At 46.3% G+C, this 23,765-nt stretch overlaps 1 pseudogene; it reads left to right on the forward strand.

Annotated features, from left to right (window-relative positions):
• Window positions 1–23,244, forward strand: part of LOC137095302 (intraflagellar transport protein 140 homolog) — a 40,958-nt pseudogene extending 17,714 nt beyond the window's left edge.
• Window positions 23,245–23,765: the final 521 nt, after the last annotated feature.

A 23,765-nucleotide genomic window follows, 5' to 3' on the forward strand; every position in this document is an offset into this window, starting at 1 on the left:
CAAGAGGGGGAATGGGGGAAAGGCGTAGACTGCAGTCTCTCCCCCCCCCCCCCCAGTCCTGTAGGAATGCATCTCCCAGACAATTGTGTAGGACATTTTGGCTTAGACGAGCACAAAACACTTGGCATTGTTTGTTCTCCGGTGAAGCAAACAGGTCTAATTTTGGCCATCCCCATATCTGAAACAGATGCGATGTAACCTCTCTGTTCAGCATCCATTCATGGTGTGTTAATGGTGATCTGCTCAAGTAGTCCGCTAGTACATTCTGCTCTCCCGGCAGGTGGACTGCTATCAAATGTATGCCCCTTTCTACGCACCAATGCCATATCTTCAGTGTTAACATAAGTAATGTTAGAGAATGAGTCGCTCCCTGTTTGTTTATGTAAAACATTAATGTGGTGTTGTCTGTGACTAGTTGAACAGTATGATTTGTAAGAAGCAACTGGAAAGCTTTCAAGGCTTTTTCTACAGCCAGTAGTTCCAATAGATTTATGTGGAACTCTGTTTCTTGCATAGTCCACACGCCCTGGGCAGTTAGACCTTCCACGTGAGTAACCCAGCCCCTGAGTGAGGAGTCTGTCATCAGAACTATTGTTGGTTTTGGCATTTGAAAGGGTTGGCCAGCACAAACATTGTGTCATTCCGACCACCACAGCAGAGTTCTGCGTAAATCCCCCGGAAGGGAAAAATGGGTGTTGGGCCCATGATGTAAAGGCTGGAAAACTGACAGGAACCATGATTGTAAAGGTCTGAGGTGTAACCTCGCATGTGGTGTTACCCCTGTGGTTGATGCCATGTGACCTAGTAACCTTTGAACCTGTTTTACTCATTTTTGCCATAATGTTCGAAAAATTAGAGTTTGTAGGTTCTGGAATCGGTCGCTGGGCAGGAACGCCTTCTGCTCTTCCGAATCCAACATAGCTCCGATGAATTGAATTCTCCTCATCGGGTTGAGATTGGATTTTTCCCAGTTCACTATCAGACCTAGGGACTGGAGAAAACACAATGTTTTGCTAATGTCAGCTTTTAATTTTTCCTTAGAATTAGCAACCAATATACGGGTAAATAGTCATCAATATACGGGTAAATTGTTACCCCAGCTGTGCGAAGGTATGCTGCAATTACGGCCATACACTTTGTGAAGACTCGTGGCGCTGTTGCCAGCCCGAAGGGAAGCACCCTAAACTGATATGCCTGGTTGTCAATCATAAAAGTCAGATATCTATGATGTCCTTCATTAATTGAGATATGGAAATAAGCGTCCTTCAAAATCCATCGTTGCAAACCAAACATTTTTATTTAGTAAAGGCAAAATTATTTTAAGTGAAACCATTCTAAACTTCTTTGGTATGATATTAATGTTGCGCAAATCAAGAATGGGCCGTTGACCCCCGCCCTTCTTGGACACTAAGAAGTATCTTGAAAAGAAGCATTGACTATGTGCCGATGGATGTACACATATAATTGCCCCTTTTTCTAACAACTTGTTAATCTCTTCTAACAAGGGACCGGAGGAAGGTGTGGACCTCACATGACCCACTGGAGGTAAATTCTTAAACTCAATACAATAACCATTTCTAACTATTTCCAAAACCCAGGCATCAGTTGTAATACTGGCCCAGACATCATAAAAAGAGGTCAAACGTGACCCAAAACAGGGAAAACTCAGGCAACCTATATCTAAGACTTGTTCAAAATAACATTCAACATTTGACAATATACTTGACGGCAAACAAACATTAGACAAAGATGCAACTCTCTCTGGAGATGCGGCCACTCTTATAGTTTGCGATTGAATGTCAAAAACGTTGTTTGTTGCCTCCCGTACGGTTTGGCTTATTCTGATACGGTTGGAAGCGATTTTTTGCTCCAAAGTTTTGCCTTCCTTGAGTGAAAGACTTGTTGTTTTGGAAGTTGCGTTGGCGTGGTTGCCCATTAAAGTAGTTATCAGGATATCTCTTGTAGTAAGGCAGTTGCCATCCTCTGACAATGAAGACGCTCGCAGCCAAGCATGGCGCCTAACTGCTGTTGCAGTTGCAAATATTTTCCCTGAAGTTTCTGCCAAATGTTTAGCAAAGTCCTTCTGCAATTTTGCCAGCAATAACACTTCTGATTGGAAAGCTTTAGGTAAACGTTGTTCGTTTTGTGGCAGTAAGTCAATATAGGGACACATTTTGTTCCATAAGAATGTTTGATAAGCAGACATATATGTGGCATAATGTGCCATCCGTGTAATAAATCCTGCGGCTATATGAGCCTTCTTTCCCATGTTATCTATCTTTCTCCCTTCCTTATCAGAAGGTTCTATCTTCTTTGATTTCTTTCTACTCTTCTAGGTATGGCTGGAGCTGATGCCAGAGAAGCTTCTGGCATTTTAGTAAGTTTCAAAAGATATGGTAAAACAGGTAGCGTGGTGTTATTTGATGCCTCTTGCTGTTTTGCCGGAAACATAGGGTCTTCTACTGGTTCCGGTGGTTTTGGGGTAGGTAGGTCTAGTGCTTTAATCAGTCTAGCCAGTAATGCTGTAAACTTCATTCGCAGTATTAACAGGGCTTTTCTTCCCTGATTGTTCATATATAGCTGCTTCATCATCTGATGAATCTGATATGTCTATTTGCTCCGATATTGGTGCATCAGAGTTAATATATTGTTCTGCTACAGAGTCATCTGGCTATGTCCCTTGATGTAGATGGCAAATTTCTGCCTGTTCTCTGTGAAATGGGCTCATGGGACATTATGCCATAATTGTGTGGGTTATTGGTAGTCTGCCAATGATATGGTGGGGGTCCACCATAAAAAATGGGCCTTTGTGGAGTCATCTGCCAGAATCCCCCTTGGGGGAGTCCTTCTCCACTGTCTCTCCATGACCTGGTTGATGAGAGAGAATAACCTCTAAATCCTCTGTCTCCTTTTGGCAGGCTTCTCTTAATTGTCCTGCTTCTCCCCCTTCAGCATTGCTTCTTTGCCCTAGAAGGGGAAGAGTCAGAGGAGGAGCTTGAGGAGGAGCCTGAGCTGCTCGTCGACGCCGAGCACTCCCGACGCCGATGTCTTCCAGACTTTGCTTCATTATCAGTGCGGTGCAAAGGGGCTTTTCCCCAGCTTCGCACGGAGCGATCTCCTTCCCTTGCCGAAGAGGGGCCCCGCACCTGGGAGGAGTCTTTTGAAGGAGCTTGAGTAGGCTCCTCCCTTGAAGTTGTTGCATAAGCAATGGGAGGAACCGGCACCAATAACGTCGGCATCAGGGGAGTGGTTTGGCCCTCCTTAGAGTCTTGCGCATGTGCTGTGCGCTGTTTAACCGAGCTTGGCTCCATTTCTCTTTGGGAAGCTTGCGAAGGTATTGAGCCTTCTCCCGTTCCCATTCCTTTAAAATCTGCTGGCTGTTTAGGCTCAGCTTGTGTTGCTGGCTTTTTGCCTGGATCACCAAGCAAGCCAGTGGTTTTATCTTTAATCTTTTTTACCTTCTTGGGTCGTGCCTTCGCTGGAGCAGAAAATGACGCCTCAGGTAAGTTAATTTCCATTGATGCACTTGTGTCGCCATCTTGTTGCTTCGTGGGCATTGGGGGAAGAAGCGCTTGCTCATAAAGAGTGGCTTTAAGGCGAATCTTTCTCTTCCTCGTTTGAGGAGTGAAGAGCTGACATATATTGCATTGTTGGAGCATATGTCCTTCTCCAAGACATACGATGCAGAGCGAGTGTGCATCATTGTCTGGAAAATTAGCCTGGCAAGCCGTACAACACTTAAAGCCCGTGGTGTGAGACATTATTCAAATTGGAGATCTCACAATTAGGCTCTATTGCGTAGATCGTTGTATGATATTGAATGTAACGGGTCTCAAGCATTCAGCTGCAGTGGTTTAAAGAACTGACCGTTAGCTTCATTGAGGGCTATTTATGTGGTCGGAGGTGGGCGTGGCTTAGCTAACGGTTCTTTGGAGTCCTGAGACTGTTTGATGCTGCCTGCGCACGCGCGCAGAATTACCATAGGTGCAAATCACAGGTGGTCATGAGGGAAACCATGTTTACAGGTAAGCAACCTATACTTCTCCATGGTCCGGATTCACTGTTTCCTGGGAAACATCCAGAAGGTAATCTACTTTCCTCCAAGTTTCCTTAAGAAAAGGCACTCGTCTGATGGCTTCATCCAGGGAAAGCATGTTTTTCTCTCTGATTCCCTTTCAGGCAGCTGATATTGCAAATGCTACAGGGAACTGGGTAGCCTCCTATCATGTTGCCCGCCAGTACGAGAGCCATGATGACATCAAACAAGCTGCACACTTCTATACCAGAGCCCAAGCTTTTAACAACGCTATCCGACTGTGCAAGGTATTGTCGACTCACCCGTCATCCCATCTCGGAGCATTGTGCTTTAACTAAGAGCAGTGGCGGATACATTTGGCCACAACACCTCTCATAATACCTGTAATACTTCCAGAAAATGAAGATTTGCAGGGCTGAAGATTTGAAAGTAACCAGATTTATTGCCAGATTTGTGGGGAAGAGGGACAGAACACTCTTCCACTAGTGTTGGAAATAGCAACCTTCCAAGCCTTCACTATTTGTTAGTGTGTGTGTGTATATATATATATATATATATAGTATATATTGATTTGCCAGTTTGACTGGACTCTTTGGTGTGGGAGAGGCTACAGACATGTGATTGTACTGAGCATGTTCAGACTCCATTTTGTTATCAGTATGCTATTACAACAATACAACAATACAATAAGCCTTTATTGGCATAACATGGCAGAGAGTATAAAAAATAGTACACATAATAAAAAAGGGCTTCTCGTTTGCTACACATTCAGTTTGCAGACTTCATTCAGGAATCTTGCCACTGAAAGGCAGCAGCTAAAGTCCTGGCAATTTAAAAGCAAAATCACTTTGTCAGAATCGCTGCGGTTCTTCAGTGAGTCTAAAACTTGTGTTAGCAGACTGGATCTTAGCTCCTGGTAGAGTGGACAGTGCAGGAGAATATGCGGTATGGAGTCTAGCTGACCTGTGCTGCAGAGGCAGACCCTCTTGTTGCTCAGGAGGCCATTGAGTCTTCCTCTATGGAGCGGCGATGGCATGATGTTAAATCTAGCCAGCATGTAGGCTCTTCTGTAAGAGGGGTTGGTGAGCTCTGTGATGTAAAAGGCTGGATTTCCCTGTGTGTATGGAATTGCCAAGTTAATAGGTGAGCAGGATTTGTTTGCCAAGCTCAACAATTGGTTGTGGTCCCTATCTAGCAGCCTCCTTTTGATGAGGGTAAAAATCTCGGGAAAAGATAGTAGGGTCAGGAAATCGCTGTCGTAGCCCAATTCCCCGATCTTTGCTAGGACAGTTGAGCACCATTTGGAGTGGTGGAGTTCGCTCAAGGTGAGTTGAGTCAGAGAGTCTCTGGGACTTTGATAGTGTATAGATAGCCAAAATTTAATGACGATTAGCCAGATAGTAGCCTCAATAGAATATTGCCCAGATTCAAGACAAAGAACTGCATACGGGACACAGTTGGGGGCACCATATAGTTTGTGGAGGAATTTCGAATGAAAAGATCTGATGGCGCTGTTATTGGGGGTTAACCAGATGGGTGCTCCATAGAGAAGTTGTGACATCGCCTTTGCTTTGAAGACTTGCAGAGCTAGGGGGATATATTGATTACCCCTGGAGTGGAAGAACCTCCTGGTCGCACAGCCACTCGATTTGGCCCGGGCCAGTGTATATTTTAAGTGGGTGGACCATGACAAGTTGTTGCTAAACCAGAGACCTAGGTATTTGAAATGTTTTACTTGCTCAATATAGTGGCCCTTTATCTTCCAGACTTGTCTTTTGTTGCTTTTCCCAAACGCCAAGATTTTGGTTTTGTCGTAGTTCACCTGCAGTTCGTTCGCCTTGCAAAAGTCAACAAATTTATGCAGGAGTCTTTTTAGGCCCACATGAGAGAGGGATAATAGGGCTGCGTCATCCGCAAATAGCAAGAGGGGGACATGCTTTGGGCCAATCTTGGGGCTATGCCCGTCAACTTGAGCCAGGGCAGTAGGGAGATCGTGCAAAAAGATGTTGAAGAGGAGTGGGGCTAGTACACACCCTTGTTTGACTCCCTTTTGGACCAGGATCGGGTTTGACAGGCATCCCCTGTGGTCTTTCACCTGGCAGAGGTTTTGGTTGTGCAATTTCTTAATCAAGAAGAGGAGTCTTGGGTCTATGTTGAGGCTGCTAGTTTTTCCCACAACTTTTCTCTGTTCACAGAGTCAAATGCCCCCTTCAGGTCCAAGAAGGCCACGTTTAGCTTATTAGGGCAATTTTTTGAGTATTTGTTGGCTAGGTGGGCCAAGATGTGAGTCTGGTCTAATGTTGATTTCCCCTTAGCGAATCCTGCTTGTTCTGGGCCAATTATGTTGTTTTGGTTGACCCATGATTCTAGCTTAGTTTTCAGGAGCTTGGCATACATCTTCCCTATTATGGAGAGCAGGCTAATGGGCCGATAGTTCGTTGGATCGTTTTGGTCTCCTTTTTTGAATATTGGGACCATTATAGAGGAGGTCCATGTGTTTGGCATGTACCCCGTTCCGTTGATCCTTGTGAAGAGGATTGCTAGTAGATTTGCCCACCACAGTGGGTTTGCCTTCAATATTTCAGGGATAATGGCATCGCTACCTGGGGCCTTATTTGTCTTTAGATTGTGTATCAAGTCGATGATTTCCTGAGATGTAACCGGCTCCCAGCTTGGACCCACTAGCTCTCCACTGTCCTCGTTTTCTTGGGGAGGGTTTATTCCAGCGAACACTTTCGAGAAGTGCTCGGCCCATCTCTCTAGGGAGATATCTGCTCTGGGTGGTTCCTGGGGGTAGTTTGTTTTGTTTACTATTGACCAGAATTTCTTGGTGTCAGTATGCTATTGAACTTCAATAGAAGCAGATGTCATTTGGACTTATGCAGGAATGGTTTACTCTATGTTTGCTTTGAGAAGTAGAGAGTATTATTATACATTTTGGACTTTCATAAGATTTATACTTAAAGATTTTGGACTATGGACTATTGATTAAGAATGATTCCCTGTGTTCTCAACACAGAGAAACTACATCTATCTATAAATGTGCCTGTATGCTTCAACCAGAGAAGTCAGCCATAGCAGAGCACCTGATGAACCAGCCTGGACACAGCATATTATTTGAGAACACAGAAATGCTGGACCACACCAACAACCACCACGTCAGACTACACAGAGAAGCCATTGAAATCCACAAGCATGTGGACAATTTCAACAGAAAGGAAGAGACCATGAAAATGAACAAAATCTGGCTACCAGTATTAAAAAAAACTCTAAAATTACAACAGTAAAACAGCAGAGAGGAAACAACCAAGCACATCTTAACACCTCTCAACAAAAGATTTTCCCAGGCTCAGCCAGGCCTTCAAATGCTAATGAAGGTGGTCAGTTGAAACATTCACACCTAGCTCCAGCAAAGAAGAGCTCTTTGCCCCACCCCAGCCATTCCACAGATATATAAACCCATTGTCCTAATTCCAACAGACTTCACTACCTCTGAGGATGCTTGCCATAGATGCAGGTGAAACATCAGGAGAAATGCCTCTAGAACATGGCCCTATAGCCCGAAAAAACCCACAAGAACCTATATTGATTTTTTTTTGTGCAGTGGCATGTCTTTGTTCTTGGCAGTTTGAAGACATGGTTTATCAGTTTAACAGCTGAGTTACCCGTGCGCCATTGCATGAATGCTTGTGAACATTACTTTTTTCTAACAAGGCCATGCCTTTCTTTGACTCCTGGTTTTCAAAAAGTGGACTCCAGATGTTCATGGAGATTCACATTTGCCAAAAGGATGTGACATCATTTTTCTTTTTCAAAAAAGGTTATGAGTGGCATTTTCCCTAAAAAACATGCACAGAGAAATTAAGCCAATGCCCTATCCTTTGCCTCGGAAGGGTATTGTCACTTCTTGAAGCTTCCAAGAGTAGCATTTTCCATTTAAAATTTTTAGCTGGAAGGGGAATCCTGCAAAAAGGGGCATTGTAATGTAATAACAGAACATTAAGAGGAAAAAATGGAGAAGACTTTGCGTTTCTCTCATCCATCCGATTGCTTTGGTTTTTCGACTTGGACTGTGTATTTGATGATTCTTTGCTTAGCCCTCTTGCTTTGATTCGATCTGGACTGATTTTGAGGTATTTTGACTCTGGACTGATTTTGACCACCCTTATTCTACATCCCTTGACTCTGGCTACCACATCCTTTAAAAAGTGCTCCAAGTGCCCTAATATCCTCCCGGACACCGATGGGCACTCCCTTTGCCTCACTTGCCTTGGAGAGGCCCACCTGACCCAATCCTGTGCCATATGCCTTTCATTTACGCCACAGACTAGAAAAAATCGGGTCTCCAGGCTCCGAGCGGCGCTCTATGAGAGGGCCCTCCTGCCGCCCCCCACCCCAGGGCTACCCACGGAGCGCCCAAGCTTACCTCTCTCGGCCTCCTCCATCGTCCCAGCCAAAAAGAAGGCCAAAAAGTCTAAAAATTGCGAGACGCAAGATGGCCGCCAAGCCTCTACTCAGAAGAAAACTCCTGAGGAAAGAGCTGGAGGAGCTCTTGACAGCCATCACGCCAATGTATCCCTGGCGGCTCCGAACATCCAGGCTGCGGCGATGCTGCCCCTGCAGGAAGATAGATCGTTGGCAGCCCCTCAACTTCCACCCCCCTGCCCGCGAGTTCCTGCCTGATGTCGCCCACTGCGGCGTTGCCTCTTTTCTTGCCCCCGCCCCTGCAGTGGGTTCGGGACTCTCCGAAGCCACTGATCGTGGCAAGTGCGGCGCCCCTGCCTGCCGATGCATCCCTCGCCGATGCCGATCCTCCCAAATGAGGGAGCAACCGCCACCCCGCCTCCATCGGGGGACGGTAACGCGGAAGTTGGCGATGCTGCGGGCGCGCCGCAGGAGGGAGACGGCCACGAAGGAGGAGTGCTCGTGACTGGAGGAGCTCCCCCCGCCTTGGTACCGGCCTCTCCGGCCCAACCCTGGCCGCAGTGCCCTCTGAATCAGCGCAGCAGGAGGCCGAGGCGCTCAAGGTGGCCCTTCTGAAGGAGTGGAAGATCGCATCACCGCCGACGCCGGCCGGCATCGAGACGCACCCGATCCTCCTCCTCCGCTTTCTCCTCCTCCTCATCCTCCTCCTCCTCAACCTTGGGATGGAGCAGGCGTTCTAGGACAACAAGATCCTCCCGGCGGCTCCGCGTGCCTCTGGCTCCCCCTCCCTGCCCAGGCTTTTGACAGATGGGCCCTTCGGGCCAGTTGCTCTTTGTGCAGGCCCCGCTACCGACCGTGCCCTTAACTGCTTTTCCAGCGACATCAACAACAGGGACCCTAGCTGTTCCTCCTGCCTCTCCCCCAACTTTGAGTGACAGGCCCTCCACATCTTCTCAGAATGCCCCAGGAGGGGGGTCCTTGTGTGGCCCTCCATGTGCGCTGAACTCTACTGCTATGAACATGGGTAACCCTACCTCTGTGTTGACCTCGGTTGGTCCCTCAATGACTCAGGCTGCCTGCATTCGAAGTAACCTGTCTGGGGACAATCCCACCATACTGACTACTTCTAGCACCTAATTGCAAGGTGACTCTACCCCTATGGGACCGTCAGGGGGCCTTTTGCCTGAGGGTTCTGTACAGGGCACTGCGGGGGGGGGGGGAGAGCTCTGATTCTGATCAGGAACCCCCTGATGCTGCTCAAAAGGGAGAGGGCGAGAACACCACGTTCATCCATCCCGCTGATATTAATAAATTTGGGGCATTAATCGACAGAATGATTAAGGCCTTAGAGATCCGTATTTGTCCGAACGGATCTCTCTCTACGTCCCACCTCGAAGCTTAAGATCTTCTGGGGAGGCCCTGCTCTCGACCCCGCCACTGTCACAAGTGAGGCTGGCGGGGACGAGGAGCCCTGCTCCTTGTCCCCGCCAGCCTCACTTGTGACACTGGCGGGGTCGAGAACAGGGCCTCCCCAGAAGATCTTAAGCTTCGAGGTGGGACGTAGAGAGAGATCCGTTCGGACAAATACGGATCTCTAAGGCCTTAATCATTCTGTCGATTAATGCCCCAAATTTATTAATATCAGCGGGATGGATGAACGTGGTGTTCTCGCCCTCTCCCTTTTGAGCAGCATCAGGGGGTTCCTGATCAGAATCAGAGCTCTCCCCCCCCCCCCCCCCCCCGCAGTGCCCTGTACAGAACCCTCAGGCAAAAGGCCCCCTGACGGTCCCATAGGGGTAGAGTCACCTTGCAATTAGGTGCTAGAAGTAGTCAGTATGGTGGGATTGTCCCCAGACAGGTTACTTCGAATGCAGGCAGCCTGAGTCATTGAGGGACCAGTGGCCCCTCACCTGTGGAACTCACTCCCCGGGGAGATCAGATCGGCATCTTCCCTCTTGGTGTTTAGGAAAAGACTCAAGACCTGGATCTGGGATCAAGCCTTTGGTAATTCTGAAAGCTGACTGAATGATCTGATGATAGACAAGGACTAATGGAATGGATGGATATATGGACTCTGAACCTGAGCATGAGATTGTTTATGATTTTATTATGTATTGATGTTTTTAATTAATTGTTGTAATTGTTTTTATCTGTATTGCTGTGAATTGTCTTGGGCATCTAATTGTGCCCCCACTGTAAGCCGCCCTGAGTCCCCCCCCGGGGTGAGAAGGGCGGGGTATAAGTAAATGAAATAAATAAATAAATATTCCCGCCCCCAAACCCCCTGAGCACGTGGAGGACCCCATGTTCCCTTCGGAGGAGCAGGTCATAACCCCAGCCTCTCCTTTACTTGTGCTGCCATACCTGTTAAAGCTAGCCAAGGTGTCTGATATGTCCCCCTCCCTGGTCCCTGCAATCCCACATCGTCTAGATTTGCTATATAAAATTGATGTATCATCTGTAAAGTGGGTTGTGGTGCCACCCAAACCAAACACCGTGGTGGCAGAGGTGGCAAAGACCAAACGCCCCAAAAATTCGCTGACCGCCCCTCCTGATAGAGAGGACAAGAAAATCAACACCTTTGGGGAAAAGACCCATTTTGCTGCTGGGTTATTCACGAGGATGGCTCACTATGCCAGTGGATACCAGACTTTCCTCTGGGGAAAAATCCTGCCATACATTGATATTTTGCTGCCTGACCATCAGCGGTTCCCTAGGGCACTGCAGGCAGAGGCACTGGCTCTATCTAAGATGCAGAAAGATTTTGCCAAGCACCTGGCCGAGGCCGCTGGCAACTTATTCTCCACCGCGACCTCTATTAGGAGGCATGCATGGCTGCGTGCTTCCAACTTATCTGAGGAAGGGAAGGCCATTGCAGAGGACCTACCCTTTCATGAGGAGGGACCCCTTAAACCGCAGACAGATGAAAGGCTGAAACAAAAGCAGGACGTGAGGCAGGCAGTGGGTAAATTTGGTTATGCATGGCAGCCATGCCCCCAACAGCGCCAAAGATGGAACCTTCCCTCTTCGGGATTCCGCAGAAACTATGGGAACTCTTATGGAGGTCCTTTTAGGAATAGAAATAATAACTCCTCAAGGTTCCAAGGGGGACGAAGGAGCCCTTATTTCCCGAAGCCCCATAATCAGGCCTTTGGGAATAAATCCAAGACCCGGGGGGGGGGGGGCAAGAAGCGTCTTTGACGTGCCTACCACAGGTTTTACTCACGAGGTGTTCGAGGTATCGCTGCCTGTTGCAGCTATTTCAATTCTCGTTGCTCGAAGTTGTGTTCCTGTGGTTTTTCCTCAGTTCGGAGACAGGCTAGCCCGTTTCTACCAAGCTTGGGCCAGCATTACCACCGATAGATGGGTACTCTCCATTGTTGCCTAGGGGTATATGATTGAGTTCTGTGACCAACCAAGAGTGGACCATGTCCGACGTACGTTGCCGTCTGGACCCTTGCTGGTTGAAGTTGAGATGTTACTTAATAAAGAGGCAATGCCCCCGTTGGACCCTTCCATGTTTTCTTACTGTTTCTTTTCTCGTTACTTCCTGGTTACTAAACGTGGGGGCGGGTTACGCCCCATCCTTGATCTCCGACACCTGAATAAATATATACAACCGAAGAAGTTTAGGATGGTCACCCTTTCCTCCATTCTGCCATTGTTGTTGAGGCATCCTTGATCTCCGACACCTGAATAAATATATACGACCGAAGAAGTTTAGGATGGTCACTCTTTCCTCCATTCTGCCATTGTTGTTGAGGGCGTGTGGTTCGCCACTATTGACCTAAAAGACGCATACTTCCATTTGTCAATTGCCCATCATCACCGTAGGTTCCTCGCCTTTATGGTGGGCAACCAGACATATTGTTTCAACGTCCTTCCTTTCGGGCTGTCCACAGCCCCCCGGGTGTTTACGAAATGTATGTCCGTGGTGGCAGCCCACTTACGCACAAGGGGGGTGACGGTGTACCCTTACATTGACGATTGGTGGATCGTTTCAAGGTCATGGGACCAGCTTCAAACCCAAATTTCTTCTGTTCTGTCCCTTCTCCAGTCTCTCGGACTCATAGAGAACATCAAGTCCCCAGGGCCAGATCAACTACACCCCAGAGTATTGAAGGAACTAGCGGAAGTCATTTCAGAACCATTGGCAACCATCTTTGAGAGTTCTTGGAGAACGGGAGAAGTTCCAGCAGATTGGAGGAGGGCCAATGTGGTCCCAATCTTCAAGAAGGGAAAAAAGGATGACCCAAACAACTACCGTCCGGTCAGCCTCACGTCGATACCGGGCAAGATTCTGGAAAAGATTGTCAAGGAAGCGGTCTGCAAACACTTAGAAACAAATGCAGTCATCGCTAACAGTCAACATGGATTTATCAAAAACAAGTCATGCCAGACTAATCTGATCTCTTTCTTCGATAGAGCTACAAGCTGGGTAGATGCGGGGAATGCCGTGGATGTAGCGTACCTGGATTTCAGTAAGGCCTTCGACAAGGTCCCCCATGACCTTCTGGCAAGGAAACTAGTCCAATGTGGGCTAGGCAAAACTACGGTGAGGTGGATCTGTAATTGGTTAAGTGGACGAACACAGAGAGTGCTCACTAATGCTTCCTCTTCATCTTGGAAAGAAGTGACGAGCGGAGTGCCGCAGGGTTCCGTCCTGGGCCCGGTCCTGTTCAACATCTTTATTAATGACTTAGATGAAGGGCTAGAAGGCATGATCATCAAGTTTGCAGACGACACCAAATTGGGAGGGATAGCCAATAGTCCAGAGGACAGGAGCAGAATTCAAAACGATCTTGACAGATTAGAGAGATGGGCCAAAACTAACAAAATGAAGTTCAACAGTGACAAATGCAAGATACTCCACTTTGGCAGAAAAAATGAAATGCAAAGATACAGAATGGGGGACGCCTGGCTCGAGAGCAGTACGTGTGAAAAAGATCTTGGAGTCCTCGTGGACAACAAGTTAAACATGAGCCAACAATGTGATGTGGCGGCAAAAAAAGCCAATGGGATTTTGGCCTGCATCAATAGGAGCATAGTGTCTAGATCTAAGGAAGTAATGCTACCCCTCTATTCTGCTTTGGTTAGACCACATCTGGAATATTGTGTCCAATTCTGGGCACCACAATTCAAGAGAGATATTGACAAGCTGGAATGTGTCCAGAGGAGGGCGACTAAAATGATCAAGGGTCTGGAGAACAAGCCCTATGAGGAGCGGCTTAGGGAACTGGGCATGTTTAGCCTGAAGAAGAGAAGGCTGAGAGGAGATATGATAGCCATGTATAAATATGTGAGAGGAAGCCACAGGGAGGAGGGAGCAAGCTTGTTTTCTGCTTCCTTGGAGACTAGGACGCGGAACAATGGCTTCAAACTACAAGAGAGGAGATTCCATCTGAACATTAGGAAGAACTTCCTGACTGTGAGAGCCGTTCAGCAGTGGAACTCTCTGCCCCGGAGTGTGGTGGAGGCTCCTTCTTTGGAAGCTTTTAAGCAGAGGCTGGATGGCCATTTGTCAGGGGTGATTTGAATGCAATATTCCTGCTTCTTGGCAGGGGGTTGGACTGGATGGCCCATGAGGTCTCTTCCAACTCTTTGATTCTATGATTCTATGATCGACAAGTCATCCCTGTCCCCTTCTCAGAGGATCTGCTTCATTGGTACAATGCTGGATTCTGTCGCTCAGAGAGCATTCCTCCCGGCGGACCGTTTCACCAACCTGAGAGAGCTGGTGCTTCAGACCATAGCCTCCCCCTTTGTGACAGCCAAGCAGGTGCAGGTCCTGCTGGGGCACAACGGCTGTAACACCATATGCCAGGTTACGCATGCGGCCACTCCAATCGTGGTTTGTCTCAACATTCAACCCTATTATGGACAACCCTTCTGTCCGGCTCACACTACCTCCAGATGTTCGCTGGTCCCTCCGGTGTTGGCAGGATGCACTATGGGTGAAGGCGGGACTCCCCTTTCATCCGCCCCTCCCTGCTCGAGTGATTACTACAGATTCCTCTCTTATGGGCGGGGGGGCTCATACACAAGGTCTCGTCGCCCAAGGCATTTGGGTAGGAGAAGAAAACACTTCACATAAATCTGCTGGAGCTACTCGCAGTGCAAAAAGCTCTCATGTCATTCGAGATTAGGAACCCCCCATCCCAAGTCCTAGAAGCACTTTAGCACAACCAATGTTGCTGCACACCGCACTTTTAATCCTACGTTCCTCCTGCCATCTCAGCACTTTTAACCCTGTACCCCATTGCGCCGGCCGAACCAGTTTTAATAGTGTCTTGATGTATTGATGTATTATCATTGTTGTTATTTTGCTTAATTGTTTTGATTTGCTTTGTTTATTGTTGTGTTATGTTTTCTATTGTATTGTGTTTTGAGGCTTCGGCCCATGTAAGCCGCATCGAGTCCTTCGGGAGATGCTAGCGGGGTACAAATAAAGTTAATAATAAATAATAGTAATAATTCGAAAGGGTCGTAAGAGGACAAATAGTGCAAATTCTCACCGACAACACCACGGTGATGTACTATCTCAACAAGCAGGGAGGCACTCACTCCCTTCCTCTACTGAACCTGACCATTCAAATTTGGGACTGGTGTCTGGACTGGGGCATACATCTCCTGGTAACACATCTCCCAGGGGAACAGAACCTACTGGCAGATTCCCTCAGCAGGAGCCCGTTGACGCACCACGAATGGTTGCTCAACCAGTGGGAGACCTTACGGCTCTTCCGGGCATGGGGCACTCCAGAGGTGGATCCGTTTGCGACTCAGGCCAATGCAAAGTGTGCCCTGTTTTGCGCTCGAGCTCGAGCCTCGACCGAGACAGGCTGTCTGGGGACGCCTTCTTACAGGACTGGTCGATCCACCCCTCGTACGCCTTCCCATTCTTCCCCCTCCTGAGGGTGGTGGCCAAGATCCAAAGAGAGGGTGCATGGTGCATTTTGATAACGCCATGGTGGCCTCGACTGCAGCTGATGGCGAAGGGGGTGTTCGTTCGACTCCCGGACAGAGTGGATCTTCTAACGTCACAGGGGGACCAGGTTTTATACCCGGAAGTGTACAAGCTGAGACTGACAGAATGGAGAATCAATCCTCTTCGCTAGTTCCGTTTAATACTCTGTCCTCTCCTGTGCGAGCGATCATTGAAGCTGCACATAGACCTTCGACAAGACGCTCTTACCTATACAAATGGTCGAAGTTCAACTCATTCACCCGTCTCAGAAGACTTGACCCAGTTAATGCTCCGACTCCTGTTGTTTTAGACTTCTCGGTGTCTCTGTCGGACTCAGGGTTATCGTATTCTTCATTGAAGTGCTACTTAGCTGCCATTTCATGGTTTAGGCGGAAGTCCGGACTGCCGTCATGTTTTACCAACCCATTGGTTAAAACGTTCTTGAGAGGTTTTGCTAATATTAGACCTTCAGTGGCCCCTATTGCCCCGCAGTGGAGTTTAGAATTAGTGTTATCGTGTCTTTCTAAACCTCCTTTCGAGCCTTTAGCTAGGATTGATCTGTCCTTCTTATCATGGAAAACTGCCTTTCTGGTGGCAATAACATCAGCCAGGCGTTCTAGTGAGCTTTGCGCTCTACGAGTGGATCCCCCCTATCTTAAGTTTCATAGGGATAGGGCAGTTTTACGAACCGACCTAGCCTTTTTACCTAAGGTCTCCTCTCGGTTCCACATGTCTCAGGAACTTGTGTTACCTGGGTTTTTTCAGAATCCATCTACACCTGTTGAGCGCTCTCTGCACTTATTGGATATGCGCAGGGCGCTTGCATTCTATGTAGACAGGACAGCATCGGTTAGGAAGACTCCTAGATTGTTCATCAATTATCGAAAGGATATGTTAGGCCTCCCTGTTTCGTTCCAGAGGTTTTCCTCTTGGATAATTTCTGTTATCCGTTTATGTTACCGCCTGGTGGGTAAGGAATTACCATCACAGATCAGAGGCCACTCTACTAGATCGATAGCTACGTCAACGGCCTTTTTAAAAGGCATGTCGCTCGAGGCTATTTGCCGGGCGGCTATTTGGACATCCCTGCTGACTTTTGTGTCACATTATAAAGTGGATGCAGCTTCTGATAGGGATATGGAGTTTGGTAGAGCGGTGCTTTCCTCGGCGGTGACATGATCCCGCCAGCCGTTGTGTATAGCTCGCTAATCTATCAAATGTACAATTCACAGTGACTACGACAGGAAATTATAAGTTGCTTACCTGTAACTGTAGTTTCCTGAGTAGTCACCTGTGAATTTGTACATGCCCGCCCGTCCTCCCCTCGAGTATCATGCCACGCCTTCCAGCTGCTTTGCGGCAGAAGAGAACTGTTGGCTAGTCCTGCCCATGGGCTATTTATACTCGGGGGGGGGGGGGGAATGGGCGGGCCTAGCTGAGGGCTTAAGTATTCTTTTACTTCTAGAAGGTTCCGTAAGTTGTACTGTGCAGGCGCAGAGATATCAAATGTACGAATTCACAGGTGACTACTCAGGAAACTTCAGTTACAGGTAAGCAACTTATAATTTTCCTGCTGCTCTGCTTCATTCAGGTGTTAGTACACATCATACATTGTTTCTGAAAATGTTAAATTTGGTAGCATCCCTGGGATGGAAGGGCAGAGAGGGAGATTACTCATAATCTCTGTGTACATTATGCTCACCTGAAAGCTATTCTTGTCCCTTTCTCATTGACTCTTGAGTCCTTTGGTGCCTTCTTTGTGTTTTGGAACAAAATGAAGCTCATATTGGCTTGAAAGCAAGGCTCCTCTTCTGCCTCCTAGTTTGTTCCTAAGCAGTAATTCAGGACACACGACAGATAAGATCGGCTTCAATGATAGAAAGAGCCCTTTCACAATAAATTGTGCTTCCATGCTTCCATGCTTCTTCCTACTTCTCCCTACTCCAGCAGGGTCAAATGTGTGGCCCTCCAGGTGTTTTCAGCTCCCAGAATTCCTTGTTATTGGACTAGCTTGTCTAAGGCTTCTGGGAGTTGGAGGCCCAAACATCTAGAGGGACACAAGTTTGACCCATCTGCAGCCCATTCCATCAATATGAAGACTGTTTCGCTCATTGGAATTTACTTGTTCTCTATCCCCTCCCCCCTCCCCATAGTACCAGGATGCTTTGCAGCTTTGCCTGGCACAGAACCTGACCATCACAGAGGAAATGGCTGAAAAAAATGACTATTTCAAAGGATTCCAAGGAGATTCCCGAAGATTCCTGGTGGGCGCTCCTGGAGCAGATTGTCGACTGCTGTATGTGGCAGGGCAATTACCACATGGCCACCAAGAAATATACCCAGGCACGAAACAAGTTGAAAGTAAGTTTCACGTGGCGAGCATTGCCCCCAAAAAAAGATCTACATGATAAGGCGTGGACACCATTTATTAGCTTCGCAGATTCAAACCACCAAGTGAGCAGGAAAGATGATGGAAGAATAATAAGTATATTATAATAATTATATGCAATGGATGAAATTAGAATAAGTACAAGCAATACTAAGAGGGCTGTATTTTATAATACTATGAATGATGTTGGGCTGATGTTGAGGATCTCTTCAAATTCTAGGCCTTGTGCCATTGGCTAGACTGCCTTTGGGGATACAATGAGTTAGTGAAGAGCTCTTGAAACTCTGTTGATAGTTAAAGCAAATGAGAAAATGAAGAGCTCTTCTGAATCAAACATAGCAGGCCATATGATTGTTACTCTTGCAGTGATTATCTCTGTATTTCTGAATAACTTACAAGAGGGACATATGAGCTGAATGTGTTTCTGATTCCTTAGCGGCAAACAGTGGATATACCCCTATAGTCCATGTGGTCATATATTTTCTGGAATGCAGTCTAGACAGAGTTGTCATTGAGGCAAGCTTGGAAGGTGCAAGCAGTACAGGATGCTATAACTTGTCAACTTCTAGGATTGGGATGCAGGGCATATGTCATTGCTCCTCCTGTGGGTTTTTAAACTTGTTCAGCCAATTAGTGATCAAAAATGAAGCTCTCAATATCCTGCATAGTGTTTGTCAGCAGCTTTAAAGTTTGGTGACTGGAAACTTTCTTTTTTTGGAAGAGGGACTGAAGCAATTTGCATGAAACTGCCATTTTCTCTCTTTCTTCTCCATCTCTTTCTGGTTTTCCACTGTTTTTCTTGCTCTGTAGTGACCAGCTCTCTTCCTTTGTTTCCAGGCAATGAGAGCTCTCTTAAAATCGGGTGACACAGAAAAAATTGTATTCTTTGCCGGCGTCTCCAGGCAGAGGGAGATTTACATCATGGCTGCAAACTACCTCCAGTCATTGGACTGGCGCAAGGACCCAGAGATTATGAGGAACATCATCAGTTTTTATACCAAAGGGAGAGCTCTTGACCTCCTGGCTGGTTTTTATGATGCTTATGCTCAGGTAGGCAGATGCTCCTTAGGTCGAGGATTGTAGATGAGCATGGGATCACACAAGCAGAACACACCTTCTTTCCCTCCAGGTGGAAGTGGATGAGTACCAAAATTACGAGAAGGCCCTGGGAGCTCTGACGGAAGCATACAAGTGCCTGTCGAAGGCAAAGACGCGCAGCCCAGTTGAGCAGGAGAGCAAGCTTGCCTTCTTACACAGCAAGATGGCCCTGGTGAAAAAGTTCATTCAGGCCCGGAGGTGAGAGAAAGCAGGGAAGACTTGGATATATTGAGGCATATATTTCTGCCCTTCCTGGAAGCATCCTGGGATTTAAGAGGCCTCTCTTTGAAAGAGGTTGCAACTCCAGTGAGACAACACTGCTATTGTACCACAACTTGCACCTCCCTGATCATCATTAAATATTCTTTGTGGTCGGGGGAGTCAGAGCTATTCAGATTTCTTCAAAGAATAAAATGGAGCCCCTGTTCTTGTTGGATTAGAATTGGGGTCCTCAAACGTTTTAAACAGAGGGCCAGGTACAGTCCCTCAAACTGTTGGAGGGCCAGATTATAATTTGGAAAAAAAATGAATGAATTCCTATGCACACAGCACATATTCATCTTAAAAAAAACACACAAAAACAATAAAATAATTAAAATGAAGAGCAATTTTAACAAATATAAACTTATTTGTATTTCAATAGGAAGTGTGGGCCTGCTTTTGGCTGATGAGATAGAATTATTGTTGTGTGCTTTCAATTATTGTTGTTGTGTTTCAGACTTAGGTTGACCCTGAGTGAGGGCCGGGTAAATGACCTTGGAGAGCCGTATCCGGCCCCCGGGCCATAGTTTGAGGACCCCTGGATTAGAAGATCTGATATGGTTTCCTTTTATAGGCTTTACTCTGAAGACCCCAAGGAGGCAGCAAGGCAGTGCGAGCTTCTCTTGGATGATCCAGGGCTCGACAGCCCCATCCGCCTGGGGGATATCTTAGGCTTCCTAGTGGAGCATCACCTGCAGGCCCAAGAATTCCAGACAGTGAGTGATCCTGTATTGTCGAAGGCTTTCATGGCTGGAATCACTAGGTTCTTGTAGGGTTTTTTTCGGGCTATAGGGCCATGTTCCAGAGGCATTTCTCCTGACGTTTCACCTGCATCTATGGCAAGCATCCTCAGAGATAGTGAGGTCTGTTGGAATTAGGACAATGGGTTTATATATCTGTGGAATGGCTGGGGTGGGGCAAAGAGCTCTGCTGGAGCTAGGTGTGAATGTTTCAACTGACCACCTTCATTAGCATTTGAAGGCCTGGCTGAGCCTGGGAAAATCTTTTGTTGAGAGGTGTTAAGATGTGCTTGGTTGTTTCCTCTCTGCTGTTTTGCTGTTGTAATTTTAGAGTTTTTTTTAATACTGGTAGCCAGATTTTGTTCATTTTCATGGTCTCTTCCTTTCTGTTGAAATTGTCCACATGCTTGTGGATTTCAATGGCTTCTCTGTGTAGTCTGACATGGTGGTTGTTGGTGTGGTCCAGCATTTCTGTGTTCTCAAATAATATGCTGTGTCCAGGCTGGTTCATCAGGTGCTCTGCTATGGCTGACTTCTCTGGTTGAAGCATACAGGCACATTTATAGATAGATCTACTGATCTACTCATATTGCATGCTTTCAAACTGCTAGGTTGGCAGAAGCAAGGGCTAACAGCAGGAGCTAATCCCGACTTGCAGCTTCAAACTGCTAACCCTGCAGTCAGCAGATTTCTTGCAGCTAGAGGTTTAACCCACTGCGCTACTGTGACCAATTAATAATAATAAGTGCCTGATGGCAGAAGTATGTTAATTGAAATAGGCTCTCTCTCATTGCCATCAAGTGGGTTTGACTGAGTGGTGGGATTGAGAGAAGTCCCTTTGCAGATGATCAAGGTGCTCTAACACGCTCATAAAAAGATAGACCCCTTCAAATAACCTAGGCCAAAGCCATATAAATGAGTTGCATTAGGACAAGAAATAACATCTGTATGTTTTGACTTAAGATTGTTGGGATCCACCTTGAATCCCAATTGGGAGCAAAGCAAAATATAAAACAAACAAACACATGCTATGTTGCCTTTCTACCAACATTTCCCAATTGTTACAGCTCTTGGGCAATTTTATGTGGTAGTCATCCACTTTGAAATACTCAGAAAAGACAAGCAAATTTAACCATTGGTTTTAAAGGGCACTCACGTTTTCTTCCGTGCACACATCCTTTCCCTAGCACCTGGGACACAAAGGAGATTGAGCAATCCAAGCCATCTAAAATGAAAGAACAACATGCACTAACAAAACAGTCAGAGCAACATGTTTTGCAGGAATGTTCCATATTGAAAATTCCGACTATGTTGCCAGCTAAAAGCTAAACAAGGCATAAAATTGAGATCCTTGGTGTGACAGAGATGTTTCTGCACAAAGCAGAATAATTTGAATTTCTTTTCAAGGCTCGAAAAGCAAAGCCATTGATGTGAGGTGTTGAATGAACACGAAACCAATTGATGAAATTGCAAGCTACAGGATCTATTAATTCTGCTCTCTGAAGCCCTGGAAAGTTATTCGTAGTAGTAGTAGTAGTAGTAGTAGTAGTAGTACCTTTACTTACAACAAAAAGTGCCATTTGTCAGTGTAGCATAGACATGGGCACACTTGGGCCCTCCCTCCAGGTGTTTTGGACTTCAACTCCCACAATTCCTAACAGCCTATCGGGCTCAAGTTTGTCCAGGTGTAGCACACCAATGTTCTTTAAGCTCACCTCGCAGTGAATCAAAAATCCTCTCCATCACCTGGACCAATGCCACGCCAAGCAGCGGAAAGTAGTTCTGGGGAAAAAGATGGGTCGGTTTTCTCCTTGGAGCTTGTTAGCTAAATGATCTGGCAGGCACACGATCCTGCCCAGAATGGCTACCTGCAACACCGGACTCCCAATCTGTGTCTGCCGCTTGCAGACCTCCCACATCAAAGCCGACAGCCTGTCTCTACGAAGAAACTGGTCCAAAATGTCCACGAGTTTGTTCAGACAAAAAGTGGATCTGCATTGAACAGTATTTTTTTGCCTTTATTTTGACTAATCAGGAAGAAGCAATTCAATATGATTAATCTTTACGTGACCATCCAGGTCTTTTCAAATATAGTGCCTCACTACAATCACCATCATCCCTGTTCACTGAATATGCTGAACAATATAGGGAGTTGTACTATAAAAATCAGGTGGTATTTAATAATAATAATAATAATAATAATAATACCCTGCTTTTTCTCTCCACAAGGAGACTCAAAGCAGCATTATAAAAATATTTATTATTTTTATGTTTATTTATTTATTTTATTTACCACATTTGTACTCCACTCTTCTCACCTGGATGGGACTCGGGGCAGCCTTACAAAAGGCAGCAATTTGATGCCATACACATATATATCCATAAAATAAACAAATACAATTAAAATCCAAACATTTAAAACATCAATTAAAATCACACAATCCAAATCATAATCCAGGGCTGTTACTTTTGTCAATCCCATAAATCTGTGGTCATTTATTGCACTGCTCCATTTATTGGTCAAAGGCTTGGTCCCAAAGCCACATCTTAAGCTTTTTCCTGAAGGTCAGGAGAGAGGGGGCTGAATTGATTTCACTGGGAAGGGAGTTCCACAGACAAAGGGCCACCACTGAGAAGACCCTGTCTCTCGTCCCCACCAGTCATGCTTGTGAGGAGGGTGGGACCGAGAGCAGGGCCTCCCTGTATGATCTTAACCTCTGAGGTGGATCATAGACTGAGATACTTTCAGACAGGTAAGCTGGGTCGGAACCATTAAGGGCTTTATAGGCTAAACCAACACTTTGAATTGTGCCCGGTAGCAGACTGGCAGCCAGTGGAGCTGACGTAACGGGGGTTATGTGCTCCCTGTACACCACCCCATGTAGAGCATGTTGCAGTAGTCTATTCGGGATGTAACAAGAGCGTGGACTACCACGGCCAAGTCTGACTTCCCAAGGTATGGGCATCAGTTCCACTGGCTGCCAGTCTGCTTACTTCGTTAATCAGAAAATGTGGTGCCAGAGCCAGAAATAACGCAGACAACCTTTACTGACTTGCGCCAGAGTCTATTATTATTATTATTATTATTATTATTATTATTACTATTATATCCGACTTTTTTTCTCCCCACAAGGACACTCAAAGCATCTAGGTTTTTCTTTCTTTCATTAGCCTCTGCCTTTCATAGGAATTTTATCTTGATGGTGACATTTACAGACTTGTGCCTTTTTAACACATTGGGGTAACTCATACGTCTGGCTAATAATAATAATAATAATAATACTAATAACAATATAGCCTCCCCCTTCCTTTCTGATTTACCTGTTTACACATACACAGTACGGGATTCTGGAAGCACCTTGCCTGCTGTAGGTGACGCAAGTTGACTCCATGAACACTGACGAGCAAAACAGGTAAGACTCTTGCCCTTTTACAGCTTTTATTGCACTGTTTACTGCAAACATCCTTCTGCAAATATACTTCTGCAACCCAGCAATGAAAATCTGTGCTTCTCCAGTCCTCCTTCACCCTCCTCCCAATACAGATGCTGCTTAAAAACTTGCAGCTAGTAAGAGGAAAAGGAGAAAAAGTAGGAGGAGCTGAGTGAATGCAAAAGGTCTTTGAGAGAAGGAGTTCCACTGACAGAGGCTTGTGTCCTTTTTTATTCTAGAAACGGAAATCACAGTGACGAAGCCATGCTTACCTTATAGAAATTATGGCATCCATAAGAACCATAAAAGACTGGTCTGCATCCATAAGAACCATAAAAGACTGGTCTTCTAGGAAAAAGCTGGCCCACAGTTCCTTCCCTTCATCTGACTGGAACTTCTCCAACCAATCGGGGCTCAAGCT

Source organism: Anolis sagrei, chromosome Y (genome assembly GCF_037176765.1).
Source record: "Anolis sagrei isolate rAnoSag1 chromosome Y, rAnoSag1.mat, whole genome shotgun sequence".
NCBI lineage: Eukaryota > Metazoa > Chordata > Lepidosauria > Squamata > Dactyloidae > Anolis > Anolis sagrei.